General features: G+C 41.8%; 1 long non-coding RNA gene across 1 annotated transcript in view; it reads left to right on the forward strand.

Moving 5' to 3' along the window:
- The window catches only part of LOC134298475 (uncharacterized), a 312,227-nt gene extending 302,192 nt beyond the window's left edge, over window positions 1-10,035 (forward strand). Inside the window, exon 2 of the long non-coding RNA XR_010005576.1 lies at window positions 9,723-10,035. This is a non-coding gene — a long non-coding RNA (uncharacterized LOC134298475). The remainder of the gene's footprint in view (window positions 1-9,722) is intronic.
- The last annotated feature ends 2,991 nt before the right edge of the window (window positions 10,036-13,026 follow it).

Here is a 13,026-nt window from a genome sequence, read left to right on the forward strand (position 1 = left end):
AAACATGCAGGGTGGCAGGTAAAAATAGATGGGTCAGAGGTCAAACCCAATGTCCTATTGCAAATATAGGGGAAATTACCTTTTCAGTAGCTTATGTTACGACCTTTACTCCTATTAGTCTAAGAGGAGTTTCAATTTAACAATTCATATATTCATATATTCAGAAACCCAACATTACATATAAAAGGAGGGAACCTATAACTTGAATCATGCAAGATGCTTTAACCAATTTAGATTAGGCAGTCTAAGGGAAGAACATAAACATTACTTTTTCTCAAAAGTAACAAACATAGATGGGCTATAGAAGATGCAATCTTAATCCATTCTCCACTTATTTCTACATCTGATACACAAAACTATTTTTTAAGTTGAATTATACTTGCATAAATGAATCTTGAACCCCAATTATCATACCTTAAAAACTGGGGTGCAAATGTGGGGTGCAAATGTGCATCACATGGTGTCTTTGATAAGAGGTTACAAGGGTCCCAGTTTAATTCATCAGTGCTAGTTTTGAAACATAACAAATTTGTACACAGATCATGGTACTAAGGTCTGAGAAGCATTAATATTTTCTGTCTTTTCCATTGTATGATACCAGAAGATCCTATAACTTTAGTATTTGGGGTAACAAGATGGTAAAAACAAACAGCAGCTTTGCTTTCATCATGGTTGTTGGCTTCTAGTTATACTATGAAATGTATACTGGCAACTTCTCAGGACCCATAAAACTTTCTACAAAAGTATTACAAATGGGTACTTTTCTCAAATGTACTTTTGTCTTCATTTAGTAAAATCACATATAATTCTAGAGAGTGAGAACTCTTCAGATAAAGTTCCCATTGCTATTCAAAAATCTTCTAATTCTCCCAAAATTCCTTCAAAGTTCAGTGCTGTACTACATCTGTCCTCCAGTTGCCTGGAAATTAACTTTATTTCAACAAAGATATTTCCATTCTCCTAACAAAAGGACCTCATCACATAGCCAGCCGCCAGCACTGCCAGCACTCTTCTTAGGTGAAGCATGGAGGCAGTCATCTCGCCTAACTTTGTCTCGGGTCGCTTTGCCGGCTGGCGATCTCATGGAGGGAAGCAAGGTGCATGTAGTACGTGCGGCTTCCCGCCATGGAGCTAGTAACATGGCAAGCCTCTCTTTAAACAGCACTATTGGTATTTGGGAGTAAAAAATGGAGTGGGAGAGTAAAGGATGATTGGAAGAGGACCAGGTGGCACAGTAAGGTCCATATGGGTCCGGATAATGTGGGGAGGAGAGACATAGACCACCTATAAACTGTATTTTAACCAACCCTGAACCAAGTACTAAAAGAATACAGTCATGGCCAAACACCATTTATCTAGGACCAATACAAGCCTTTAATATCATCTTGCATATCTGCTGTGATCCCTTGTGCATTCTGAAAAATCTGAGAGGTAATTGGATGAACAATTAGTGCTGCCTAACAATATTAATATTAAAGATAGGAAAAGAAGAATCAATAGTAAAGGGAGTGTGAAATCCAAACCCCTGCAACACTTATGTCTGTATATGCCAGTGGTTCTCAACTGGGGGTCGCTAGATGTTTTTGGCCTACCACTCCCAGAAATCCCAACCAGTTTACCAGCTGTTAGGATTTCTGGGAGTTGAAGGCAAAAACATCTGGGGACCCCAGGTTAAGAATCACTGGTGTATGCCTTCATGTTTCCTGTTGATTTAAATCAACTCCATGAACTTCATAGGGTTTTCTTAAGCAAGGAATACTCAGAGTCAGCTATCTACCAGCTATGAAGAAGGTTGGGGTAGTAGCTAAAAAAAGTCACCTTCAGAATTGTCATTACCAGAGTAAGGTAGGAGGTGAAATAACCCCCACCCAAAGCCTCAAAGGCGAAGTCTGAGGCGGGGGGGGGGGGGGGGAATTTGGACTGACTCATGAATGAGACAATTTGGGTCAATGGGAAGAGGCTGCTTTGAAGCCTCTTTCTCCTGACATGTGACAAGGGGCAGCAGAACTCTATATAAGCATGGCTGTTCCTTGTGTTTGCCTCTTTCTTTCAACGTGACTCACCCTCTGGTCAGTGTGACTGGTTGCATCAGGGCCAAGTAGGAATTTTTCCCCCTCAAATATTTTACTCTGTGGGGTTTTTGCCTATCCCATACCGCCTCTGTTGGATTGTGGTAATTGGCATTTGGTGGTGGCATCTTAAGAATCTTAAAGTAGATTTGGTAAGCACCATGGCAACCCCTTTGAGGTTGAAGGGGGCCTCTGTAATAGCTTCTCTGGGTTCTGGGGCTTGAGTTGCTGGGAAGGGGACTCCCTTGGGGCTAGAAGGGGGGTTTCTCACTCACTCTTGAAAAATTACGTGGTTTGAGAGGGAGCACCTCCAAGATGGCCTTCCATTAAATGGCTGGGGTGAGTAACTATGATAATTTGGATAACCCTCAAGGTTTGGTGCTGGCCTAAGGGTGGTCTATGGAGGTAGTCCCAGTGTTGACACCTAGTTTTGACTATACCCATTGGGTGATTTTAACCCCTTCTTTTTTGCAGGTTGCTGCAGTTAAATAAATAAATAGGTCAACAACTGGCCCTTTATATCATACTTTGTCTATCTGAGCTCTTTATTTCATGCTGGGGGAACAAATTCAGATGTGCAGTATATATAAAACTGACATGTGTTATAATGTTGATATTTAAGGAATGTAAATCCTTGATTATGTCCTCCTCAAATGTGAAGACAAAGAATGAGATATGATAGAGATAGGACCCAAGTCTAAACATTAAATAAATTTTATTTTCATGTGCACCTTATGCACACAGCCTGAAGGTAATTTTATGCATAACAAAGGTGTCACTATCTCAGACACCTCTGCAGATTTTGGATTTTGGACTATTTTGCAATTCGGGCTTCCAGCTACTCAACCTTTATATATTTGTATATTTGTTATATTTAGAAATACATGTTTAAAGTGAAAATTCATTTGAGTATACATATTTAAATGGCCATTTTATGTTGACTTCAAAAATGGTTGATTCATATGAAGGTGAGAGAGAACAAACTGCTATGCTGTCACATACAAATGCAACCTGAAATAGACTGAATCTTCCATTCCTAAACCAACCTTGTGTTAATAATCTCCTCAACCACCCTTTCTCCCTTCTAAACCATATTTAATTCCTCATGATCGCAGGCCAGAGGCTGAATGAAAATGGCAGCGATCCCCCATCTGCATGCACAGCTTTCCCTGGAGTTAATAAGAAAAGTGTGCAAGGGATCAAGGGCAGAAAGTGGCTTTGTGTCTTAAGTGCTTCAGGCAATGGAGGCTTCCTCCAGTTCACAAGACCCATTATAAAAGGAACTGAAGGAAAGTACTCACATAAAGCTAAGTTGCATTCTGTCCATGCTCTTCCCTTCAGCTCATACATTATGCTAACAGTATTAATAAGGATTAATGTAGGCATGAAAGAATTATAACACTGGCCAATATGTCATCCCTTCAGGAAAACCATGTCTTACATTTGTCACCTTTAAAAAAAAACCTTCTCTGCAAAGTCAAAATTGCTCTCAGAAGATATCTCAAGTTTAAGAGGGAAGGAGGTGGAGAACTTGAAATGGGTGAAAGAGAGGAGGGGCATTTCTTACCCTCGCTCCAGGAACTCATGCTGGGAAAGCTTATACAGATGAGCAATCTTATTTTTAAAAACCTGATCCTCTTAAAAATAAAATGAAGCTGGGTACATTTTCATCAAGTTTGAGCCTTGTTTTTTTTTTTTTTTTAAGGAACAAGTGGAAAAAATGGGGATAACACTCTACTGGTGCCTTCTGAAGCAATCGTTTGCTTTAAATAAAGGCCATTATTGCATATTAAATAGTTCTTTCTAACATTATGTGACGCCCCTGATGTATACAGATATAACAATTTCTTGTGATTCATCTTGCATCAGCCCACTCAAAACACAAATGCACACACTATCTTTATTTCACGATTTGAGTTTGAATAGATGTTCTAGATCCAGAATGGGTGACTGTGGCAGGCCTAAGGCCCTATTTTTGGGACTATCCTGGAGCTGCATGAACTGCCAAAACATTGAAACAAATACAGAAGTTCTTTGTTAGTTTTTTTTAAAAAAAAATCTCAAATACTGCAAGGGGTTGTGCATCACATTTAAGAGTTAAGATGCCACTCTTAGTAGATTCCAAGAAGACATTCACTCAGAAGAGAGGGAGCAGAAATGGATCACTCCAGAAAATCTGGAGAAGTTGAGGGCTGCATAGATCAGCTTTTGAGGGGCCACATGTCAATTCCTTTCCCAGATCCTGCCACAAAACTCCAATGCAGCCTGCCCATCAATAATAATGAGGATTCTATTTACTTCTCTCACTTGGCACTTGGAGAGCTGATTTAATCCCAAACAAATTCCATACATAAAGCTATTCCCAGCATGAGGACCTTCCCAACACATATACAGAGTGTTCCCCAAATGTCTATATACTCTTTAACATCTAATAATACCTATGATAATAATCTGTACACTAAGTAAATACACTTATATTGAAGAATTAATGTTATAACAATAATTTGGTCAGAGTTACACATTCTTTTTAAATTACAATTTTATGTAAAGTCTTCAAATTGTCATCACCGAGCAGCAATGTACAGATCATATTATCAAAGCACAGAATTGCAAATCTCATTTAAAGTTCTTCTGTTAATTCACTTTTCTATTATTGGAAATTTTAAACCTCTTAAGAATGTTTACAATTTTGGGGAAAATGCATTTTTTCCCCAAAATCCTAATATGTTGAGGATGTATATTTGGAGGTGGAGGGCACATAGAAGCAACATATTCCCTCTTCTAAACATCAATTCAAAGCCTGGCAACACTACTTTCCAGTTTCCACATATATGTAGAAGAGGTGGCAACTTATTTTGGTGCCTAATTCAGCACTAAAATAGTTGTCTACATAGGGACTCACAACCACGCTTTTAGGAAATAATAACTGAACGGCTTGTACATGGATGAACAAATCTTTTCAGTTTCTCACACATTCATTTTTTTAATAAAAAATAATCATTTTTAAAAAATTTAAATTGATAAAATGTGGTAATTTTTGCAAAATCTCATCAACAATGGATTGAAGAATAATGTGTATCCCACAGCATTTCAGATATAGCATTATCCAAGAACTTGGACTGCTATTTCTCAAGTTCAAATCCCAGTACCCCAGCTAACACAAACATTGACCTGTTTAAATAAATGAATTCTGGGAGTTGCAGGGGGATGTGTGTGAGAGAGAGTTGGTTTCTCCACTTTCCAGCACATGATGCAGAAGATCTATGATTGAATTCTCCAATATTTTGGAACTACTTCTGTTTTTTTAAAAGGTAAATGGTTAGACATATTAAAGAAATATTAGTCAATAAAATTTGCATTTCCCAAGCAACCCCCTAAACAGCAGCAGATGGATAAAAACTGAGAACTTGATTTCACAGCTTTGTCAAGCAAGGAGCAAGGGATCCAGTCTCACTGTTATTTGTTTGTTTAGATATTATTAAAATGTTTTAACATTGCCTTTCCATTCACAGGTCCTAACATGCTAGCTAGGGGATTCTGGGAAGTATAATTCCTAAAAGGTAATGTCTGCAAGTTCTGAGCTATATTTGTCCATTCTAGCTCTGCATGAATAAGTACAATGGAGAATGACTCAATTCAGATAAGTTTGTCAAACTTTCAGTCACCTTGCTCTTGCACTTGGGTCTTAGGTTCTGGTTTTAAGTAGCCAATTGACAGGTTGTCTGTCACAAGGAAGGGGGCAATTTCCCCACTTTGCTTTCATTTCTAATCTATATCTACAGAATGTTACATATATTATTCCTTTCTGGTTCCCAAGGGGGAGCCTTTTCATGCATTCGTTGTTAAAGAGAACAAGACAGTCTATGAAATGTGGGCTGCTTCTTTCTCCTTCCCTCCCTCTCTCTTGAAATCAGAAATATGCAGACCCACTTCTATGGATTCTAATTTTGATTTGGTGATGTTAAGAAAGATCATCTGCTGTGGAACAAGGTCAATGCAATGGCAGCAGCCCAGCCTGTAGAGAGCTCCCATATGCCCAGCTATTAATCATCCTATTTCTCGAAACGTACCAACCAAACTAGCTCTGGAAATATCATTAACAAGTAGCAAAGTGTTAAATTGCCGGGAATGTCCAGAATAATAGTGGAAAGGGAAAGGAAGAAGAAAAATAGGAAAGAAGAAAGTTTTAAATTTTTCAAACTCTAACCAGATGGAATTAGGGCAATTGTTCTCTTGCAAATGCTGTGGAGATTAATGAGGTCTGTGGGCACAGACAGGAGAAAATAGAAATATAAAGGATTGCAGTTTCCAAAAATACAGCTGCCACAATACCAGAGGGATAGATCACTTTGAGTGTTTAATCTTATACCCCTATCTTGCACAGTAGCTCTTTCACATTATTAGCATTTCAGAATGCTACTTTAGAAACCTTACAAACTCCCTGTACAAAGCCCATTTCTCTGCTAATGGGGGTGAGAGGTTCACTTTGGTGTATGTTTAGGTTTCTCCTTATTCATCATAGCGCTGGCACTATAATTCAGTTGAAATTCAGGTTTTGTTTGCACTAAAAATACCAGGTCGACAGCATCCCAGGCCTTGAGATTTTAGAGCCAAAAGCTGAGGCATAGGTTTGTAATTCAAATAATAATGTAATTCAAATAATAAAAAACAAGTGTAACAAAATGCAAAAATTATGTCTATGGTTGGAAATTAAGTGCCCCAAGCTGTGTTCTGAACAACAGCAATAAAAACAAAGAACAACCCTCTTTTCTGAATTATTTTTACACATTGTCAAGCACTGCTTTTAAGAACAAACTTGGTGGCAACAGCAATGGGCATTTGTGTCTAACTAAAGAAAGGTTTCCAAGCTCTACTTTAAATTTTAACAGATCTGTCCAACTACACAAAAATATCCTGTAGCAGTGAGATGGAGCATACAATAGAATATAAATGATATTTTCAAGGTAGTGCTTTCACCCCAAGATTCCACTTCATTTCCCTAATAAAGTCAGGTCTTGACATCACAAAATCCTAGTCTATACATCCTGACTTTAGAGACTGATCTCCAGTGCTCCAGCTCCAGCTCCAGAAATATTCCTGTCTGTGTTGGCACGAGACATTTCAAGCTGCTTCATTCACATCCAGGGCTGTAGCGGGGTGGGGGGTTAAGGATTCTAACCCCCTCCCCCCCCAAAAAAAACCTGGTTTACTCATGAATTTTAACTGGTTAACTAATTTATAAGTAAACCAGGGTATTTTTTTAATCAAGCACATCTCAGGGTTTTTTTGTACTTTTAACCCCACCCCCCTACCCGGCTATGGCCCTGTTCACATCCCTTTGCTTATTATCTTGGTTCCTTCAGCAATTGTTTAATTTCCTTTCAGATACTTGCTAAGGATGGTATTTCATCCCTATAATGGGAGGAGTATGTTTGTCCTTCACTTTTTTGCCATAGAGTCCCCAAAAAACCTACTACAGGGCACATCCTCACCAAAAATGTCTTTTTCAACATTTTTGTTTTTGAAATGGGAAGTGACTGGAAGCTTTTGCCAACTTTAGATGCTCCAAAGGAAGGCTCTGTTGCTTTGGAGGTAAACTGCTGCTTTAGAAAGCTTTCATTTTTACTATTTCCCCAATGTTGAAGGGTGGATTTCAAGTATGTCTAGGTTTTGAGGTCCAGAAAAACTAGGGTCAATACCTTTCCTGCCACTGTTCAGGTTGAAAGTCTGTTAGAAGAGACACTCCCTATATTTGAAAACATCACTGATTTGAAGGGCTGTCCAAAGGTGGCAACAGCAATGGGAGAAAGTCATGGGTGAATTTTTACCATATTTCTGGAAATGTCTGGCTTGGGTGGGGTCCTCAAAACCAAGTTACTATTGGTGGGGTGTCTTAGAATAGGTAGTTCAGAGCCAACTGTGTTTTCCTCTAGTTATATTGTAGCTTATCTTCTTGTCACCACTAGCCTGTCTTCTTTTCTTCCGCCTTCTCTTCCTCAATGACCCTCAGAATGATAACAATGGTGGATTAATAGGATCTCAGCCCAAATGTGCATCTACACATATAAATTAGCATATACAAAATTCATGCAAATCTCTGTCCTACTTTGTACTTTTGTGAATATAGCATGAAAGTGATTATACTATTCACTTAAACCACTGAAAATCCTGAGTACATGAGTGGACCAGGTCATGTAAATCTACTTCCAGCTAAAGGTGGAGAAAATGTGCTAGAACTTTCACAATGCAAGATGACTATCTAGTCAAGTAAAATGATCACATACCTATGATGCAACACAAGTGACTCAAAACCCCCTGATCTTTTTCAGATTGTGCCAGCCTCTGGCTCAGCAACTCAATGCATAAACCAGATAAAAACTGATGTATTTGAGGGTTACAGCAGGATAAATGTCAGGGTTATATTAGGACTGTGTAATTTAGTCCATAGAGTGCTTTTGAAAAGTCCCATTGTCCCAATGTTGTTAATTAGCTGAGCAGCTCTATACATGTCCAGCATGGTGTAGAAATTTACATGTTGGCCTGGAAATCTGGGAAAGCAGAGTTCAAATTCCTGCCCAACCATGGAAACCTATGGCTGACCTTGAACCAGTCACGTCTATTTGATCAAGAGAAAGACAATGGTCCCTGCCCCTGAACAAATTTTGTTAAGAAAATTGTGTGATAGGCTCACCTTAAGGTTTCCATAAGTCAGTAATAACTTGAAGATGCACAACAACAACTTCTCCTCAAAAGTTTGAGCACTAAGCTGTTCACTCAAGCTAGCTTGCAACAGGAGCTTAACAATGAATGGAATTGTATCTCTCTTGGTAAGACGGTTCCAACACCCAGTACCTGATAAAAGGCTCTGAAACAAAATATTTGACAGAATTTAGTACGAGAACAAGAGCTTTGTAATCACTCGATCCATGGCACAGAAAATCTTTTAGAATTCCCAGCCAAAGAACTTTTGGGCTTAACTATGGCTGGATCTACAATGTAGTTTGAAATTGCATTATGGGGCAGTGTAATCCAGCTTTAGCTACAATCTCCAGAATTCCACAGAGAGTTGCCATGACCATTAAAGACAAATCATCATAGGCTATCACTCGTGGCTGAGTATGATTGTCTTCCAATCGTAGAGTCTTGGCAGTAGTTCCGTAAGTGACTGTAGAGACCAGTTCTAGATCTGCATGGTCTTTCACAGTGGGAAAGCTGATGGAAGTCCATCCTGACAAGGGTTTGCTTGACATGCCTTCCTCTTGGTACAATGGCACTATAACACATGTGATAGGGCCCTTAGAAACACAAGTAGATAAACATTATACTTAGTGTTGTTTCCTTTTCATGTTTATGATAAATGGTCTCTGTTCCGTCCCCCAGGACGATGGTTTGCCTTACCTATTGTCGTTTGTTTGCTTTCCCTCCTTTACATTTTGTTTGAGCCTCTGGCTGCAAAAGCCTAGGAAAAGTGGCTTGGAATCTGCAAGAGCTGGCTGCAGTTTTCTTTGCAGTGATTGGTCAAAGAGTGCAACATCTTAGGACCGCCCTTTTTACCAGGGTCTAGTCTCCATTTTAGAGTTTCATTCTGGCTATAGTCTTCCAACGTGCTGGAGCTGTGCAAAGCTAACTGGGACAAATCATCCTCAAAACCAGGCCAATCTAAGCCTATCCAAATTAGATAAGTATTGAATTATATTGATCTGGAATAGGAAATCTAGTTAGAGGAGCAGAGTTATTCCATCGCTTCTAGAACTAATCTTTGCTGTAAAGATAGGGAAGGAAAGAGTTTCTCCTTCTAATATAGGCAGCGTGATTAGGGTATAGTGGTTTTATAATCACCTTTGCCTTCTGGAACCAGGGATAATTCTGTAACTAAAACCTATAGAAATTTGTTTCATTTTCTGCAACTTTAAGATCTGTGCCAGGTTTACAACCTTGTATGAATAAACATCCTTTTTTGAAGTTCTCCAGACTCAGTCGTTCAATATTTTAGGACAGCTTATAGGGATTTGCAGTTCGCCCGGATAAAGGACGGCACGTTTCAGTTTTATAGTTTTTTTAATTGTCTGGCGGACGGCACAGTTTTGAGGTAGATCAGCGGTTTTTCCGCTTGAGCTAGCTTGCACGGCTTATAGTTTTTTATAGTTTAGGAAGTTTAGTATAGGCCGCGGCTTTTCCGCCTGAGCTCAGTCTGCATACCTAAAGACTCTACCAGCGTCTGAGGCAGTGGAGCCCGCTCTCAGACCTGAAGGAGTCAAATAGTGGGGCTCTATTTCCTTGCTATTTGGCTCGCGTGTGCGCACGTGGCCCAGTGGCTTTCTGGGTTTGCACAGGCTGTGCAGTTCCCAGCAACGTCCAGGGCTCCCTCGGCGGTAGACCTCGAGCCGCGGAGCACCAGCGACAGTTCTTTGGCTGGCTCTGAGGCGTGAAGCCCACCAGAACCAGGCTAGAACTTGGACAGGCCTGGCAACGCTGCTGCGAGTTCGGCCGGAGCACTCGGCCGGCTTCGACCTGCCTCATGGTCCGGCGGTGGTGACCTGCCTCATCGTCCTGCGGTGGTGACCTGCCTCATCGCCTGGCGGTGGTGACCTGCCTCATCGTCCTGCGGTGGTGACCTGCCTCATCGTCCTGCGGTGGTGACCTGCCTCATCGTCCTGCGGTGGTGACCTGCCTCATCGTCCTGCGGTGGTGACCTGCCTCATCGTCCTGCGGTGGTGACCTGCCTCATCGTCCTGCGGTGGTGACCTGCCTCATCGTCCTGCGGTGGTGACCTGCCTCATCGTCCTGCGGTGGTGACCCGTTTCATCGACCTGCGGTGGTGACCTCCCTTCACAGCGGGGAGGAGGCGTCTTTTCTCTCCTCCTTTCCAAAGCCAGCCTCGGTGCTCCTTCGGCGGCAGGCCTCGAGCCGCAGAGCACGAGGTGCTTGAAATTTTGGCGAAGTCGCCATTTTGGCAGTTTACGTCACTCGGGCAAGGGAGGTAACAAGTGGCAAGTTGCTGTCAGTTGGCATTTTGCAACTTGCCCACCAAAATCTGGCGCCAAAGGTCACAATCTTTGTAAAGTATAGTTACTTAGTGATATATATATTGCTATGGTTAAGTGTTGTGCATTGTATTATATATTGCATTTGCTTTTATTGTAAATTTACTTGCTGGTATGTTGTATTTGCCTTTGTTGTAAATTTACTTGCTATTAAGAATACATAATGTCTATGCAATTTCAAGATGATACAGATGGTATACCTCCTTCTGAGGCTGAAAGTAGGAATGAAAGGCCCCAAAGGATAAAGCACCCTTCAGCCAAGATGCTAGCCCATCTAATAGATGAAAAGGAGCTCCTCCATGTGAGGTTAGGTTCGGCATGGGAGCGAATTGTAACATTAATGGACAGAATAGAGAGCTTGGGTATCACAAGGGTGCCAGCCATATTACAGACAGACCTCGAAGAAGCCTTCGGTCTTTGGAGGGGTTTAGTGTCTAAGATAGTCCAGGTCCTCGAGCGCATTAACGCCAAGGATTCAGAGTTAGAAATAGGGAGTGTTTTAGCTGACACTAATGAGAAAGAAAATAGGGTGAGGGCAATCCTAGCTTCCTTATGCAGCCATGAGACCAATCTTTTGAAATCACCTGCTGTGGCACTTAGTCTTAAGTCCAAGCGCTCTAGCCAGGTATCTAAACTAAGGGAGCGTGCATCGTCTAAACACAGCCACTCTAGCAAGTCTTCTGCCGCTGGGAGTGCCATCTCTTCCCTAGCTGCCTTGCACATTAAGGAGGCTGCACGTCTGGAGCTAAAAAGCAAGGTAGCGGGGGCGGAGGCTGATGCTAAGGCAGCTGATCTCACCCTTCCCTTTAAAGAAGAAGAGCAACGACTGCAAATAGAACAGGCCCGTAGACAAAGCGAAATGCAAATAGAACAGGCCCGTAGACAAAGCGAAATGCAAATAGAACAGGCTCGTATAGAGATGCTTAGAATAAAGATGGATGCCGCAGCCAAAAGGGTTAGGGCTGAGACTTTGGCCAAGGCCCTAATTGAGCCACTCACAGAAGAAAATGTAAGCCAGTTACCGATACAGGACCCTTCTTCCAAGGTGCTTGTGCATCTTAATAGCTTAAACAGCCAGTTTTCGGATGAGGAACAGGAAGACTTCTCTCCTTACCCAGAGCAGGGCCCCAAAGTCACGTTTGAGTTTCCTGCAGAGCAGAGCGTCATAGCGGGGAGCTCACCCTTGCTCGAGCTACCTGTGCCTCCTGCTAAAACCCTAGGTCAGTCAATCAGGGCCCCAAGGCCGAGTGCTAGTTGGCCCCTACAGACAGCTGCACAGGGAACCATCGATTCGTCAGTGGTCGATGTCATCCCTCCAAGAGGCCAAAGGTTGACGCAAGGTGCACGGTGGGAGTCCACTCCACAACAGCAAACTCCTCACTTGTTCCCTTCGACGCCAGAGTCCCAGCTTGTCTCCATCATCAGAAGCCCCAGAAGAGATCTTAAGGACAAGGGTGTCGAAAAGTTTTCGGACAAGCCTGAGGAATTTCTTCTCTGGAAGGCCACCTTCCAGAGAGCAATCAGAGACTTAAAGTTATTGCCTGAGGAAGAACTGACTCTTCTGGCTGCATGGTTGGGCCCAGCCTCATCCTCACAAGTTAAGAAGATCTACGCAGCCCACGTAGCCGATCCCGACAAAGCCTTGGAAAAGGCCTGGGCCAGGTTGCAGCAGAGGTATGGGGCCAGCACAGAGATTGAAGCATCTCTTATGGACAAGCTCCAAAGGTTCCCAGCTTTAAAACTCAAAGACTTCAAACTCTTGTGGGACCTCAGCGATCTCCTTACGGAATTAGAGTCGGCCAAGGAGAATCCAGAACTGCCCGGTTTGAAGTGCCTCGATCAGCACCTGTCCCAGAGGCAGATCTTGACCAAGCTGCCCTTCACTTTGCAAGAACGCTGGGGACAGGAGGTCT

This window comes from Anolis carolinensis, chromosome 4, assembly GCF_035594765.1.
Source record: "Anolis carolinensis isolate JA03-04 chromosome 4, rAnoCar3.1.pri, whole genome shotgun sequence".
Lineage (NCBI taxonomy): Eukaryota > Metazoa > Chordata > Lepidosauria > Squamata > Dactyloidae > Anolis > Anolis carolinensis.